Here is an 18553-nt window from a genome sequence, read left to right on the forward strand (position 1 = left end):
ACCAACGACAACAGTTTGTTGCTTAAGTTTCGCCGTTGCGGTCGTGCCGTTCTAAGTGATTGCGGACGGCGGCAGCTCTAAGAACAAAAAAAAAAAACAACAACAACAAAAATCGCCCCAGAAAAAGGAGCATAACAATACACAAACACTTTGACCAAGAAAAAGTGGAGTCCATACGCACACTAACTCTCGCAAATGCATGTGAAGCATTGTGGGAATAGATGCGTGTGTGTGAGTGTGGTAAATGGACCTAGTACAGGTGTGCGTTGTGTTTAGCACAAAAAGGCGCATTTTTTTAATTTTTTCATAAGTGGAGTGAGCGCATAGTACTCGTGGACACTACCACAAACTAGTGGAAAATGCAAAAAATGTCCGCGAGTAAGGCAAATAGTGTAAGAATGTTGAAAAAGGCTAAGCTAGTGCAAGCCTGAAGTGGATTCAAGGAAATATACTTAATAACAAGAAGTGCCATAAGTTTAGTGAGTAGTGAGCAACTCTGCTGGAGGACAAGCAAAAGGTAGAAATACCCAAATTTTTGGTATCCTTTCATAAGTGTTTGTGTGTACCACTCACGTCCATATGTGACCCGCATCAAGGCCTGGAAAGCGAGGAAATTATGAGTGGCTGTCTTAGCCCTGATAAAATGAAAGTAAATACTAGATAATTAGTAAAATTTCTTTTAAATAAAAATGTGTGTGAAAAATTGGGTATTTGAAAATAAAACAAAAAAATAATAAAAGCGAAAAAAATTACAGACTTAAATAACAAAATAAAAGAGAATTTGAAATTTTTGTAGAAGAAAAAAAGTACGGAAGTGCTAAGATATGTACATACATACATATGTGAACAGGTGCAAAAACAAGCATAATATCTGTAGCTAAATGCGAAAATCTCAGGAGTTGTTACATTTTTCGACAAAAACGTATAAAACAAAAAAAAAATAGGATTGGACGTCCGTTCACCCTTTGAAGACTAAAAAACCTGATTTTACTAGGCGTTATTCTACTCATAAGAAAACTGTGTGAATTTTTAGAAATTAGTTTTAATTGTTATGCTTTTCCAAAAATTTTTATGATTTACATCTTAGTTTTTTTGTTTTTTTTTTTTGATTTAAAAATATGTCTCACATCAAAACGCAAATACACAGAAAAACAAAAAAAAATGTGTGTCAAAAATATATATATATATATTACTATAAGGGAGTCTTCACTTAACCCTTTGAAGGCTATATAAGTCTGACTTCCAAAACCCCAAAATCCTAGAAATTTCCACAAATATGTCAAATTATAAAAGAAAAGTATTTAGAGTTTGATGTTTTCCAAATTTACGAGTTTCCAGAAATCAACTAAAAAAAAATCTGGAGAGATAGTAACAAAAAAATAATTATAAAAAATTCGCAGAACGTATTATTTAAAATATATGTAAACTTTTAAAACACTTGTGCACTCCTTTCGACTGGAGAAGCACCAAAAATTTCTCAATTTCGAAACCTTGACTAAACTGTTAAAATCTGTAAGAAAAACATTTTCCCAGCTCCAATTTTTTGAATTCAAAAAAATTTTCCAATGAAATATAATGAATAAAAATTACTAACTCACTGACTGAAACTAAAGTATGTTTGCAAGGCAGTTTCGAAAGTTTTTTTTTACCGAACCTTGGAGTCGCTTTCTTAAATTTTTTGGCAATATTAAATATTTTTTAAACAGCTCTACTAGAATAATCAAAATACGTCCATAACAAAAGTTTACTAATTTTTCTTGAGCTTTGATTTACTGACATTAGGGTGGTACGTTAGGGTGATAAGAACTGAGATCTGCTAGGTAAGTACTAGAATGGGTTACTTGAGGTCGATAAACTTTAGAGCAAAAAAATTATATCCTTTAAGATTTAAGAATGTATAAGGGCGACACCTAAATACGTACGACCAAAAAAATATTTGTTTCCGAAATTGCCTTGCAAAAATACCTTAAACAAGGAAGTGTATGACGAACTTTTTTCTTGTACGTTCTAATGCACATACCTATATGTAAAATATTAATAGTCGCAAAAATGTTCGACCACGCTCCCATACTCCCATGCTCGTTTAAAGGAGCTTACCTTGCTAATGGCATAAGTGGCTTAAAACATCACCAGTGCTTGTACATAACTGCACACATATGCGACATGACTCGAAAAGACATGTGGCAATATGCATTGGTGATTATGCAAATAAATTACCTAATTATATAGTAATTAATTGTGACGGGTCGAACGAAGCAAAGCTAAATACGTGCCGAATTAGTGTACGCTTGTACACAGTACAAGTAAACACTCATCGAACAGAAAATGTACACAACAAAATACATATACATAATAACATTGACGTCCATGGTTGTGCAATTCCCAACGGTATTGTTGTTGACATTTTCAAATGTGTTAGCCAAATTAATATTGAAAAGAACACCATTAACTAGCATTTAGGTTCATACGCACTAGGGCTTTTCCATAAAATATTTACCGGCTGCCGTTGTCGAGTTGCTAGAAGTTCGTATTACCTTCTGTATCACGCTTTTTACATAGCAAAAAAAGCTTATTACTCCTTAGTTGGAAAGTATAAGATCAAAAAATTCTAAAAATATTAGAATAGTTAAACAATTTTATTCTTGTGAAGGATAAATTCTCTATGGGTGCAACTACATGAATATACAGTTTCTGTTTATGGTGGAATTTGATGTTCAGGTCAGCGCTGGCTTCCAGTGGGTCGTTCTGCGCTCATATAAGGCATGAAGGCACCAACATCTGGAAAACTGATTCTGTGAACCATCATCTCAGATGCGGAAGAGTTTACAGAAGGACGAAATTATCCGTGTTCTATTATTAACTCTACATGAACCTCAGACTAACGCTATCTTAAGATGTTTGCTATAATATCAAGCAGCTTCCAGTTACTAGAGGCGCGGATGAAAATTATCGGTTGCTTACTTTTTTCTTGATCACTTATGCATACTTTCTCATCAGACTGCTGAGCTGCTTTGACATCAACTATATGGAAGGTACATGGAAAAAATAGAGGATTCTTGTAGAGGATGTCCAATTGTAAAACTGTGGCAATCAGATGAAATTCAGGTTGACTCACCGAATGCTGGGGGAAAAGCTTCAAACTGCTGCAAAACTACGCGCGAGCTTCTTAGATTGTGACATCAGCTGTTTGCGGACATACATATATACATACATATCTGTATACGAAATCAAATATCTTCGTATAAGCTTTGATAAGACGCTGAGTTGGAACTACCAATTAGCTCTTAGTATGGCCTCGCGAACCATGCCGGCCTGTAGAAGACATTTTTAGCTGACATGGGTTTTCAGCTCAAAGTTTATAGAGCGGATACGCCACATGGTTGTTCGTGCCGCTGTGTCATTTTGAGCCCAAAAACATAACAAGAAACGGCCAATCAATGTTTAAGAAACTTCAAAGGTTAACACCGCTCTCGGCTCTAGTATCAATAAGAATTTGTTGAACCACGGGTCTGGAGTCGCTCCCGATATGGACTTAGCTACATATTTTTATTCACCTGCGAATAATAAATAAATTTCCGTCGGTAATTTTCATAACTGACATAAAAAACAAGCATTGGACCTGGATCCCAGTTGTAGACAGTGGTACACAAATATTCCGAGAATGGAAAATAGAAGAGGTTCTATCGACTAGACTCGAAGTTATGGTCCTCAGTGTTTCTGGTGGAGGTCTTAGCAATGCTGACCTTGCTTGAGGCTTTTAATTATTCAGTCGGTAAACTTTGGCAGTAAGTATTGGGAATTAAGGATACACTGACTTTTGAGGATAACAAGACCTCGGAATACATACTATGCGACTGGCCAGTGTAGACCAGACCAATAGTAATGCATTTTACTTAATTCATTATAGTAAATACTTTGATTATAAGAAAACAGTGTACTAAGCACCGCTAGCCTTTAGTAGGATAGCTGAATGAATTTTGTGCTCCCAAGGGTTGCAACTTCCTTATTGGGATACAACAGATTTTCCTTATTCCTCAAATGCTTTTTTGATCTAAATTGTGATTAAATCGGGGATAGAAAATAACAGTTATTCTGATTTTTTTCGCTTTTTCGGGTATACATTGGACTGAGTCGGTCCCCATATGATAGAAAATAATCTAGTAGGGTTCGGGATCGGTAAGCATCGCTTACTAAAGTTGTATTTGATGGGGTGGAATTTGAACTTAGTTGCTTAAGGAGGCAATCTAGGCTGAAAGGACCTGAGTTATGTTTAGGAATCGCCAAAGACGAAAATTTCTGTGATCATAAAACCCTCTTAAAGGAAGCTACCAAATTATGGGGGGTAATTGCAAACTTATTTTCGCGATACAGTCTGTTGTACATCTTTAATCCATTAAAAAGCTATTCATGAAATACCATTTGCCATTCGGAGGCGGCGTGAAACTGTCGGTTCTGCCACTACTAAATGCAGAAGAAAACTCATCCAGGACCTAACCAAATATTTGCGATTTCATGTTAAGGTACATTAGTACTTATGTATTTCTTATTTCATATTACTCATACGATCTGGTGTCCGTTATTACAGTCTGTTAAATGTCAGAAAAATTTTTAATAGATACTGAAATAAATAAATGAATCTATACTTGAAATTCAATGATTATGTTTGATAAGGTTAATCTGACTGGCGTGAAGCCACACACATACACATAGCATGTAAGTGCGCTGGTCTACATTTAAGATGTCGCTTTATTTCTTCACAAAATTTCAAGCATATCTTCAAGTATTTTTCAGCATTGAATTCTTTTAGGAAAAACAAAATCGGTCTCCCACCCTAACAGTGCATACATATATTTAGAATCATTTTCTGTGATAAGTGTTTATGTATCGAAATATTTACCTAATGGGTGATTTGGGATGTTCATACATGCTTGTTTGTCCAATAAATATTTACCAAATTTGGAGAAAACTATAAATTAAATAAAAAGTAAGAGTAAAGAGAAAGCGACAGCGCCTACGTTGATATAGGAATAAGTTTAAACTTGACTTTTTCGACCTATGGACTGTTTTTTTTTTTTTGAAAATGAGTTACTGTAAAAATTTAATAATGAGGATAAAGCAAACGCTTTCGCCTAGCATATCTTACAAGTCTTTAGACCTGATGAAGGCGCTCATCCTTAAAATATTTCCATACCCCCCAGTAGCCTTACCATAAGCGCCTCGTTACGATAGGATTACAGGTGAAATGATAAAGGAGCTTCCGTAAATTGTATTGCTTGAGGTCTATTTTAAAATATATAGAAGGAAAAAAATTTGAGAGTCGCCACCTATTTGAAAATTGCATTTTAGGAAAACTGATAAAATAAACTAAGTATTGCAATAAGGCTGCCAATGGAAAGAAGTCTTAATTGAAAATTTTAATTTAATTAAATTAATAAGCTAAACTAAATATTGCGATATGGATATAAAAGAGGTTAGGAATGCTCACTGTCAAAAATATTTTAGAGGGGCCACCCCCCTGTTTGCAAAATTTTATTCATTTAAATTGATAAAATAAAAGGAACATTAAAATAACGGTGTTAAACAAAAGGGGTTTAAGAAACTTTACTGTCGAACATATTTTTGAAGCGGGTTGCCACCTTTGAGGAAAGTGCGCGATGTATAGACTCAATAAGATTAAAAATTAAGTTGCAAAGTATATCAACTAAAATAAAAAATGCTTCATAAATCGAAAGGTGTTTGAAAATGTCCTTTAATAAAATTCTTTCAATATATTTTATTTTGTATGAATGAGGCCATACGAGTTTTGGGCGGGAGTAACAACACAATAATACTTTTAAGGCGCATTGAAGCATGTCAGGTATTCAGATGTCGATATTCTTAGGACCATCCTAATGTGTATGGACACAAAGTCTATGAGATTCCTTACAGTTTGTATACAAAATGGTCATAGGTGAATATGTTTTTACCTATGAGTATACCTTTACAAATCATAACAAAATTCTACTTTCTGAAAGTCGTAATATATTACAAAAATATTATTTTATAGTAACATGAAGTTTCAGCTCTCCAATGTACTGTTAAAACACTTCTCTTAACGTTCATAGTTAGTTACATGTACAGGTGTACCTAGGGTTCCGCACAAGGGTTAAACATAAATTAATAAAACAAAACACTCAGTTGCACAAATAATATGAAAATATTTACAAAACAAAACGACATACAATGGTTTAAAAATAGATTTCACAAATAAAAGCAAGGCAAGCGCTTACAACGCTCTTACTTATGTATTTGTTAGCACCCTTGCTGCTTGAGTCTTAAGTCAAGGCTGTGCCAAAAAGGTGCAACAATTCGCTTACAATATGTAGCAACATTAACTGCTGAAAATCACAACAACACTTGTATTGTTTTAAGAAGAAAAGTGTGAGGAAAGCACGTTTGCAAACAAAAAGCAGACAAATGCACTTATCTGCCACGAAAAGAACGAAAACGTGCTCACTTGCCGATGAAAGGGGGGATGGACGAAGAGAGGGGATAGCAAATATTTATGTAGGAAAGTAAATATATATACGCACAAATAAACCAGCTTACCAGTAGGGTGGAATTTAATATAAAATCTGAGATTACAATACTTAATGGGGGTATTAATATCTACTTACATTAAATAGTATTTATTAGGGAGAACAGCAGAATATTTCCAAAAAAAGGTAAAAGTGATATAAAACAACTTTTTATGCATTAAGAGTTAAGGGAACATGACAGCAGTACGGCATGTAGTCTGAGTGCTGTTTTCTGCACGCGTTGTTTTGTGTTCCAAAAAAAAAAAAGAAAAATCATCCATGATACTAAAATGTGCCCCGTTATTTTTAAATAAAAAAAAATGTTGTATTTAATTAAAATTACATCATTTTAGAACCGATTTTCATTTAATGGTGCACACGGCCTTAAGACATAGTTCTTTTTATCTCCATCATATTATTTTGTGTCTTTAGAAATTGTCCTACTGTGGGTGGGTGTATTTGTTGCACTTTTACGCTAAAAAGCTACGCGTATTTTAATAAAATCTCGGACAGATAGGTACGATAAAACGATTTTTTTGGAAAATATTCTTTAAGAGGGTTGCCACCTGTTCAAAAAAGATAAAATGTATTAAATAAAGTATCACAATAATGTGGGTGTCAAACAAAATGGGTTAAAAACCCATTTTATTTCGAAAATGCCTTTTTAAAAGGTACAAATAGCCGCATTTGGCTCAAAGAGCCGCGATTGCGATCCGTTGTATTATAATATGGATGACAAACGAAGGGATGAAAGACCTCACATTTTTTGAAAAGAGGTGCTTACACCTCAAACGGAAAATATCTCTGAAGAACTTTCTCCACCAATTTCAAGACAGGCAATCACGTTTGTCTAATTTAGGTAGTTAAAATAGTAACCCCCTAATTCTGTGCACTGTGCCAAAGCTATGCTGCAAAAATTTAATTTTGGGCGCTTTATAAAAAATTTACCAAATACTGACAAATCTTAGAAACATAGTTTTCGGCGCAAATTTATTGACAAATAGTCATGGTTGATTATTTGCTAAGTGCACATAATTAGGGGGTAAGTTCCTGCCAGGCATATGCACCTACACATGGCAAGTCACACATATGTATGTATGTATATCCATCACTTCCAAAATTTAGTTAGTCGTGTGTACTCACTTAAGAACGCTTAAGCTGTTGCATAGTTAACGGCGCACAGAACATTTCAAACTTCTACACAATACGAAATACCGACATACACACGTATGCTACAAACGACTGGTAGCCACAATGTACAAAATAACAACAATAACAACAGCAGTAATAACAAACAACACAGAAAATGCATTAACGAGCAAACAAAGCACTTGACAAAGTCATTGAAGAAGCCGAATGTGCTGTACAAAGCATTGCTGGCAGTTAGACTGGCTGGCTGGTTGCTAAAAGAAAAAAGAAAATAAAGCACGATCATGCTACGTATACGTTTAATTACGTACGTACATACATACATACATACACATATGTGCCATTTAAACCATATGTACCTCGGTAAGTGACATACAAACATACATAGGTACACTGCCGGCGGGTGGTCTCAACTACACTAAACAGCATCTCGTACTTGAGTTATGTGATGTACTGCACTTAACTACCTGATTTTGTATACATATATTTGTGTATGTGTGTGTGTATAGATGCTATGCAATGCAGCACAGTTACAATAAAAGTTGTTCTCGTGTATAAAATGAAGTGCTGCTGCTCGGCAATGAATTGCAGCAACTAAGTGGAAAGTCTAATGCAATTTGATGGGATTAAAGTTTTGTAATGAAGCTGTGCAGCCAACAGTCGGCAATTGTTTGTCATAATGGTAGAGAAAAAACAATAGGGGTATTCTCTGAGTCTTGCAAAGCCCTTGCACGGTGCACGGATTGCACGGTAAAAACCGGTTTTCGTATGGGACAGCTTTGCAATCCGTGCAATCTGTGCACCATGCAAGGGCTTTGCAAGACTCGGAGAATACCCCTAATGTATGTATATATTGCATTTATAGTGGGGTTTTAGGCGCAATGTCAGTTATCAAGTAATTATTGTAGCTCATGAGAAACATAAAGTAAAAACCTCCCTAGCGTATGGAGGAACCAAATTCTAACATAATGATATCTACTAAGATGCTTTGGATAACAAAGCCTTGCCTTGAGATCAATAAGAAACAAGACAGATTAGTAAGAGATGCGACCGAAACAACAGCAGTGAGCCCTGCGCTCTTCTTTGCGATAAGTCAGCACACTATTAAAAAAGAAAGCACGAGAGAGACGAAAAAGAAGGAGTAAAACCACTAGGTCAATGTATTGGGGCTACGGAAAACGAAATGAATATTGGTGGCGCACAATCTGAAGAGGTTTTAATTTTTTAATAAAATACCTAAAGGAAAAACTTTTGATCCTATAAAGGACGCTGTCTCGAAAAGCCACTATTCGAACGAGGCAAATATTTGAACGACTTGGCTATGGAGACACTATCGCAGCTACTTCTGCAGTGCGATGTCGTCTCAAGAAGACGCGAGAAATTGGTTTGCCCCTTATGGTCATAGCGAAAGTACATACATATGTACTTATACTTCTTAACCACAAGCGATCTTCTGAATGCCTAAAGGAGGAGAGGGTTGAATAGATCTTTAGGTAGTAGTGCATCCCTCATACTACGCGGCTATCTATTCTCTGCATCTAATTCTATCTAAACTTTTAAACATTTTTCGGTTCGACTGAATTTTGCACTTATTGAAAAATATGATGCTTAGTATGTTAGTTACTAAGGGAAGTTAAGACACATTTTATAAAGAAAATTTGAATTATTAACTTCCTTCCTTGTTGCGAATTATTGTTTTTTTTTGTAAGAAATATTACTCAGCCATTACTTTATTGGGTAAGATATTCACCTCACGCTCCTTCTTTCTTTCTCTCGCATTTACTAAAATGGGTACTGACGAAATATCTACAGTCAGCGTCAAAAACATGCATACTAGGGTGGGTATTTTTTTTTTGACTATGCGCGTAAGTCAAAGGAGGATTCTACGCAAATTTTCCGAAAAACCAAGGGTCTAAAATCAATTTAGAGTTCGCCAAATTGGCAAAATTGGTTTCGAAAAAAATGTGAAAATGATTAATGTTGCACCCTCTGGTGGAAGTTTTAAGAAAATGATAAGTGCAGAAATGCATTCCTCATACCAACAAACCCCTTATAGCATGTTGTTATACAAAATTCAAGCACTTCTTTATGGCACTACAGCAAAATGCTAAGAAACCTATTTTTGCACTTTGCCAAACTACAAATTGATTTTTGACTCATGGTTACTTCGGCAAATTTGCGTAGGGTCCCACTTGTGCTAAACGCGCATAGTTGAAAACATCTCCCAGATAAATTTACCCACCCTAATGCGTACGTAATTCATTTATGGCGATTTCGTTTCTCCAAAAAATGTTGCCTTCTCATCCCCCTCTTCTTAGTGTTTGTTCGTAGAGAACAAAGAGAAGGTTGCATTTTTCGGTAGAAACGAAATTGGCATTAGATTTCCCACACCAATTTTTATTTTATTTTTTAACCGAATACAAAATAATAAAATTATAGTTTAAAAAACTAAAACCTCCCTATTATAATTGCCATTCGTACTGTCATAAGGTATGTAACTTGAGAATAGAAATCGCTGCATCTTTTAGGCGCATCAATATTACATAGTTACATCCCGAGCTAATAAAAGGAAGGTAAAAAGGAGAAAAGTTATCAATTCGTCGGAATATTTTTTCTTTAGTTTTTTTTAGGTACGTTACCGCGTAACTTTGTACCACGTTAACCGATTTCTATAATTTTTTTTTTAAGGAAACGTGTTACCTCACAGGTGAGAGATAAAATCAATACACCAAAAGTCAACAATCGGTTTGATAAAATCGATAAATTGACACAGACAATTTGGACCACGTTAACCAATTTCTAAAATTATTATTTTTTTAAGGAAAATTGGTACCTCAGAGGTGGTCCCATATTGATTTTTGATATGATCACTGGATCGAAGAAATTAACGGTATCTACTCATAGATTTTTATATGAGAATTGAAATTGGTTTCGTTTTTTGATTAAAAACTACTTGTTTGCTTAAAAATGACTTCTTTTAATTATTCTTTTTTCTTTTTTTATTTGATTCTCTTTGAATTTTTAAATTTTATTGCTTTAAAATATTTCTTTTTAATTGTGTTAAATTTTTAGGAACCTACATTATTGTTCTTTTTTCAGTATTTTTTTTCTAGTTTAATATTCTTGTAATTTTTATATTTTATTGTTTAAATTCAAATCATTAAATTTTTAAAAACTTTTTTGTTTATTCCTTTTTCGTTAATTTAGTTTGGTTCCCCTTCATTTTCTTTTAATTTGTATGCTGTATTGTTTTAAAAAGAAAAATGTATTTGTTTTATTTCATTTAATTTTTGAGGATCTTATTTTATTTTGTTTTTTTTTTGTTTTTTTTTTGAATTTAGATCTTTTTAGTTTTTAGATTTTGGTTTAAAAATAAAAATATATATTTTTTTATTTCATTTAGTTTTTAAGTACTATTTTCCTCTTTTTGGATTAAATTCTTTCTTTTTATAATTAATTTATTTTTGATTTTTAGATTTCATTGTTTAAAAAATAAAATTATATTTTTTTAAATTTAATTTAATTTTTTAATTCAATATTTTCCTTTCCTTTATTTTATTTTATATTTCTTTTTTTTTGTTAATAAATTACTGTTGCACTACAAACGATTTCTTAATCTTGCCGTGCCAATGCATTAATTAATAAAAGTAATAAAATGAAATGCAAATGTGCGTAATTACCTTGCCTTTAAATAAGGGTATGGGATGGATTTAAATAAATAATTTTTCGCAATAAAAAATAGCATTTTTTAAACAATTATTTTTTTAATTAATTATACACCGTTAGGCGTCGGCGCAAGGCTGTAGGTCCCTACAGTAACATCAAGGCGCACGCCACAAATCGGAGGATAAACGTGGCCAAACACTGACATATGTGTAAGCGCCAATCTATGTTATTATTATTATTATTATCGAGATTTGACCTTGGGGCTTATGTACCCACTACAAGAATAACAACAACACAATTCATTTATTACCCTCGGCTATCTCAAACTCCAAAAAAATTAGTAACAATCAAGTTTCAGTTATGAAGAAAGTCTCTTCAAATATCATTATTTCATTTGCATACTAATTTCTATAATTTTATTTATGAGCCACATACTAATTTTTTACTGGCAAGATAAGTACTTTATTGGAGTTGTTAAATTTTATTTACAAAAAATAATTTACGACCTAATTAATGGAAAACTAGGTTGTTTTTGTTTTCAAATGCAAGTAATGTATAAATCAAAATACATAAAGAAAATATAAATCACATGAAATTGCAGAAAAATCAATAACATCACTAACACTAACTTTTACATGCACTTAAATAAATGAAACAAATACAGACATACGTACATAAATATGAATGCGTAAAATAAAGAGAAAATTTTGAATAATTTACTCACGCACCGCAAACGAATAATTTTTTTTTTTTTTTTTTGCACCAAAGCAGACTACAACGAAGTGAACTTAGAAACAGTGCCATAAACAAAACATAAACAAACAGAATGGGTGGCATCAATTTGCTAAGCTACACACAAACTAAGAGACGGTCCTAGAAATATGCAACGTTCAAGTATTCGCACAAGCAATTTTTCAATAGCGTCTGCATGCGTATTAATATCGCAAACAGCCAGTCAAACGGAACTTTAGTGCAAGCTGGTTGAATTCTAACAACAAAGCTAAAGTGACATCATTTGCCAAGAGCAGGAAGATAAATAAATATGTTCGTAAAGCAGCACATACATATACACCTACCTTTATTTATGATTGCATGTGTTAGTTTAATTATGATTGCATGTGTTAGTTTAATTATGATTGATTAATTACCCTGCAGTAAATCGCTCTAGTTCAGAACTAGCGCAGAACTAGCTCTTAAAGAGGCGGTACTGGTTCTCGATCTATCCCAACGCAATGCTTTCAACTGTCTCTTTTTACATGGCGATGTCCTACGAAGTGAAAATTGCCACCTCTGCAGAACTTTCGAACTAGTTCTGAACTGGTTTTTTTTTAGACAGTTCGGGGTCAATGAGTTTTTTATGAGAAAAAAATTTAAAACTAGATTATTAGATATTTTTTCTTTTCTGAACTGTTCCCATTTTGGAGAGATCTGCGACAATTAGTTTTTTTATGAACAAAATTTTGATTATTTTTAAATTTTTTACGTTCTGTACAGATTGCATTTTATTTAATTTTTTTATTGTATTTATATTAAATTTGATCATTTTCTCTTAAATTTTTTAGCGGTACTTAAAAATTCAAATTTATTAAATTTGAAAATCACAACTGCCTACACCGCGATTTGAACTCGCGACCAGCGATGTTAGAGTCGGAGGTCTTCCCGCTGAGCTATTGTAGTATTGTACGAGAAGTGAGAATATGTGCATTTACTTCTCAACAGAGCGCAACTAGCACACCAAAAGTTTCAACTGTCCCTCTCTGCATCCGTTTTGCACTATCTCAGAGATAGTTCTGAAATGTATAGGGTGGAACTAGCGCTTTAACAGACTGTCTCTAAATTTTACTGCAGGGCCCTGCAGTAAATCGCTCTAGTTCAGAACTAGCGCAGAACTAGCTCTTAAAGAGGCGGTACTGGTTCTCGATCTATCCCAACGCAATGCTTTCAACTGTCTCTTTTTAAATGGCGATGTCCTACGAAGTGAAAATTGCCACCTCTGCAGAACTTTCGAACTAGTTCTGAACTGGTTTTTTTTTAGACAGTTCGGGGTCAATGAGTTTTTTATGAGAAAAAAATTTAAAACTAGATTATTAGATATTTTTTCTTTTCTGAACTGTTCCCATTTTGGAGAGATCTGCGACAATTAGTTTTTTTATGAACAAAATTTTGATTATTTTTAAATTTTTTACGTTCTGTACAGATTGCATTTTATTTAATTTTTTTATTGTATTTATATTAAATTTGATCATTTTCTCTTAAATTTTTTAGCGGTACTTAAAAATTCAAATTTATTAAATTTGAAAATCACAACTGCCTACACCGCGATTTGAACTCGCGACCAGCGATGTTAGAGTCGGAGGTCTTCCCGCTGAGCTATTGTAGTATTGTACGAGAAGTGAGAATATGTGCATTTACTTCTCAACAGAGCGCAACTAGCACACCAAAAGTTTCAACTGTCCCTCTCTGCATCCGTTTTGCACTATCTCAGAGATAGTTCTGAAATGTATAGGGTGGAACTAGCGCTTTAACAGACTGTCTCTAAATTTTACTGCAGGGCCCTGCAGTAAATCGCTCTAGTTCAGAACTAGCGCAGAACTAGCTCTTAAAGAGGCGGTACTGGTTCTCGATCTATCCCAACGCAATGCTTTCAACTGTCTCTTTTTAATATGTGCAGCAAAACTCAGCGGATGTTGGCTTCACTCGAACAAGAAAGTGTTTGTGATTTGTGTAACAAAAATACATATGTATGTATAGTTAGATATAAAGATTTGTATGTATGAGTCAAGTAGACAATGTGAAAAGCGTACCACTGTAAAGCGTGGAAAAATGGGAAATGATTATTAACGAAACGAACCAAAAGATTAAGGAAGTAGTAATTTGTTGTGCTGAAAAATTGCGCTAGACACAATGGACACACAAGTGTATATATGTACATATGTAAGTGGCTTGCGGGGAACGAAGTGAAAGAATGATAAATCTCAGCGATTATTTAAACGCTAACCAAGCAGATTAGAAGCAAGCAATAAGCGAGTGAAACAATCACACATTGCAAACAAAAACAAAAGAATACAGACACAAAAAAGCTGTGGGAGTAGGAAAGAGTGTCACTAACGGAAATGACTGCTCTGGAAGATGTGTAAACAATAGTGTCAGTTGAAAAAAAACAACAACAACAACAGGGGTAGCAGTCATACAGCGTCTGTATATGGAAACCAATGTTACATATTAAATTATTAAATGGTAAGTATTTGAAGTTATTAGAAATATGTCAGAGTAAGTTAGGGTGGTTCTTAATATGGTTTATAAATATTTAAATTGAAAAGAATACCAAGAAGCTTATGTAAAAGGAGAGTTAAATAGTATGGCCTTGTTGAACTCAAAACGCATTTTTTCACTTATATTTGGAAAGTTTTTGTTTAGATTAATGGTCTTTTTTGTGCTTTTAGGTAAAAAAATTAAATATTTTCAAAACTCTGGTAGCGGCCCTAAAATTTTTAAAAATTTTTTAAATTCTCGTGGACGTCTTTATTTTGTACGTCGAACAAAGTACATGGCTGCCTCATACAAAAGTTTGATTTGATATTTTGATGACCACCCTAATCTATGCACAGTGGGGAGCAAAATGGTTAGTTTTTTTAATATCAACATGTTTTTCATATTTAAACCTTTTGGTTGATGTTTGATTTAAATATTTTCCATGCTATAGCTAAAACAGCTTTAATTAAGGTTTTAAACCCCAAAAAAATAAAATATTGAAAAATGCTTCAAATTTTCTAACTTTTTGATATCAATTTGTAAAAAACTTCTCAGTAAGAAAGTTTTATAACCCATGAAATTTTTGCATAATAGGGTGCAAGTTTAAAGATTCTAACAAAATGCTTTAAGAAATAAAAGTGCTTTAGGGAGTAAAATATATATATCGGGACCCAACCGCCAAAAAAACCTAAGCGAAATTTTTTTTTAAATATTTCTTTGATGCTGAATTGCATCTAGATGCTCTATGGGCATTTCTGCATAAAAAAGAAAAATTTTGAAAAATATGTCGGTTACGTTTTTTTGGTGGTTAGGGCTCGATATAGAAATAAAAATCAACGCGATTTTCTAGAGTCTTCAAACTTACACTTTATTATGCTAAATTTTGATAGGCTATACGACTGCAGAAGTGTTTTACAAATACATATCAAAAAGTTAGTAAATTTGATGCAAATGGGAAAAACTTTCTTATTTTTTTCTTTGGTTTAAAACTTTGTTAAAATCTGTTTTAGCCATAGCATGGCCAATATTTTAATCAAACATGAAGGAATATGTTTTAATATGAAAAACATGTTAATACTAAGAAAAATACCATTTTGGCATTTTTTCGCCCCACTGTATATTACAATTAAATTTTTTTGAGCAATCGAGTCCTTTAGTACGAGTCCGTAGGCAATCACTTTTTTTTGATAATTAAGGAGTAGAGGAACATGGTCTACATTCAGAAGCAAAAATATTTGTAGTAGAGACAATGCTTATTATGAAGAGAACCGGTAGCTTTATTAAAAGTTTTTAAACGAAGTGAAGTTGAACGATAATGCCAAAAGGAGCTTCAGGCAGGCGCCTTGCGATACCTCCATTTTGAGTAATTCACTTTTTGAAGCGTCTTTCACATTCCGAAAAGATACATTTGAATCAGTTTCATTAGAATATCTAGAACTTTTAGCTCCGTACAAATTGGAACTAACCCCTGCACGTTATTCGAGATTAAATGAAATTTTAATCCAGGTGATTCAGTTTCGTACGATTTCTTCAATCTGATGTTGGAAAGCGTAATACGAGTTGTCAACCTAAATAAATTGCTGTTGTAGCATACTTACAGTGGCGAACATATAAATAGGGACGCGACATTTTAAATTTTTTTCATCATTTACCTTTTGCTTTATTTTGTATTTATTATTATTTTATGGAAGTATACCTCAATAGATACTAAAAGCCAACTTCGAATTTGCATCTCCTTCAATTTCGTTCAAATTTTGCAATGTTTAATTTTGAAAAAATTATATGTTAAGGACTAATGTAAACTCGACACATCCTCGAATTTCGTCTCTTTAACTTTATAAGCTTTAAAAAATAAAATTTACTAAAAGGGCTTTTTCAATACCTGTTCATCCTCGTAAACCAAAATATTTGAATTTTTTTAAATTCAACAGAATTGTGTCTTAGATTTGAGATAAAAACTAAAACCGCAGTTTTACTATATTTATTTGGCCCATAGTTTCGTGTGTATATTGATTTCTTCATTTGTTTGGAATTTGTTTTGTTTTTGTCGCCCGGTGTTAAGTGAAAGTTAATTGTTCCCACTCCACTACGTAAAAATTTGCTTTTATTGAACTCAACTACCTTAATTATTACCATCCCTCAACATATGTACATATGTATATACCCAGCAAAAACTTTGATTCTTTGGAAAGCGCTTACTTTTTGTATTGATGATTACTATACGCCCCAAAACAAATTTTTTCACTTTCTCGTTTACCCACTGCATTTTTTAAATTTGTCGCTTACCTCCAATGACATGTCCATGTTAAAGTAATGCGTTCTGTAAACTAGAAGGTGAGTGGTGTATCTCGATTGGTAAGCATTTTACGAAAGTAATTCAGCACATACCTTCTAGTTAACAGAACACATTACTTTAACCTGGGCATGTCATTAGTGATAAGCGAGAAATTTAAAAAATTTAAAAAACAGGTAATGCAGCGGTTAAACGAGCAAGATTTTGTCTTGAGGCGTATTGTAATGCGTTACTCAATCGATACAAAAAGTAAGCGCTTACTAAAAAAATAAAAGTTTTTGCTGGGTGTATACATATTTACGATACACATGGGAAATCACATATTGTTCCACACCCATTGAAAAATACCACCTACTTTTATCTACTCGTCCACCCAAATTGACCACCGCCCTTTTGTTTTTGCTCTTGCTAGACATAACATCAATACATATTTATGTATGTACATATGTACGTATGCAGCTGTGTATGTACGTGAGTCCATTAAAAAGGTTAAGTTCAGGGCGCTCCCTTTTAATTTAACGTTTATCTGTGTTTCAACAATTACAATTCTTTCTAATTTTTTCACTTCATACTTCCACTTACATATTTTCATTACTCCTCGACAATTGATTTCACTTCGATTGCTTTTTGTCTGCCATAAGACGACGCATTCGAAATCAGGTGCTCAGACAGCCAACAATTTTTGAATTATTCACAGCCACGTGTTCACTTTCAGTCATTCGCACCCATTAACCTTTTTCTAATGTACGATTATGTACGAGTGAGTGTGCATACGTGTGTAAATGTGTGTGTCTAGGAAACTTTTTCCGTCTGCTGTTGAAGTTGCGTTTAAAAACATTTAATTACTTATTACATATCGTAAATATGTTGTATGTATATACATACATATATCCCATAACAATTCTCTGTTACTGACATTTAGTTTTAGTGTTCGCACTTTGATATCACACTGTAACGCCATCTCGCTCTATCTCCGACCTGTCCATTCGCTCTATTAATTCCTTTGGCATATTCCCAATGAGCCTGACCGCATGTGACACGCACTTTCCTAAAAATCCATGTAGGTTTTTACTTTGCAAAGGCAGGTTATTTTGTGTATAAACTTCAATCTATGTCTACATTAGTCTGTGTTTGCTTATGTAGGTTAACAATCTCTTTGTGTGCTCTACTAAAGTGTTTATGTGAGTCGTATGAAAAAATGAGTTTATGAACCTGGCCGAAAGGAGGTTTACATTTTTCATATTCCATATTCCGTTTCCTTTTTTAGAAATTTCTCTTTTGTAATTTTCACCATTCATTGGTCTCATCTTTCAACAGCTTGTCGACCTGCTCCACTTTCGTGCCACTCACATATCAATCCACATTGAATGTTCGCAGCAGTTGTCGTGCACATTGCAGGACACTTTCAGACAACTTTTTTGTCACTTTGCATTTTATATATACTATTTTTGCTTGCAACGCATTTAGTGCATGATGAGTTTTTGTTTGTACTTATTGGAAAATGTACTATGTATGTAATATCACAGTGAAATCAAACATACTTTGTACCAAAATAATATCATAATACTCTATGAGTCATTTAACACAACCTAAAAGCAAAGATCCTAAGGACTAAGACTGGGTAATTTGCCCTTAT

General features: G+C 33.5%; 1 protein-coding gene across 1 annotated transcript in view; it reads left to right on the top strand.

The window, feature by feature from the left end:
* The first annotated feature begins 355 nt into the window (after positions 1-355).
* Positions 356-18553, top strand: part of LOC108358245 (uncharacterized protein DDB_G0271670) — a 99588-nt gene continuing 81390 nt past the window's right edge. The window contains exons 1-2 of the mRNA XM_017609466.1: positions 356-517; positions 14044-14609. The gene's annotated coding sequence lies outside the window, so the exon portion shown is untranslated. The remainder of the gene's footprint in view (positions 518-14043; positions 14610-18553) is intronic.

This window comes from Rhagoletis zephyria, unplaced genomic scaffold (genome assembly GCF_001687245.7).
Source record: "Rhagoletis zephyria isolate East Lansing unplaced genomic scaffold, Rhagoletis_zephyria_1.1 Rzeph_scaffold_00225, whole genome shotgun sequence".
NCBI lineage: Eukaryota > Metazoa > Arthropoda > Insecta > Diptera > Tephritidae > Rhagoletis > Rhagoletis zephyria.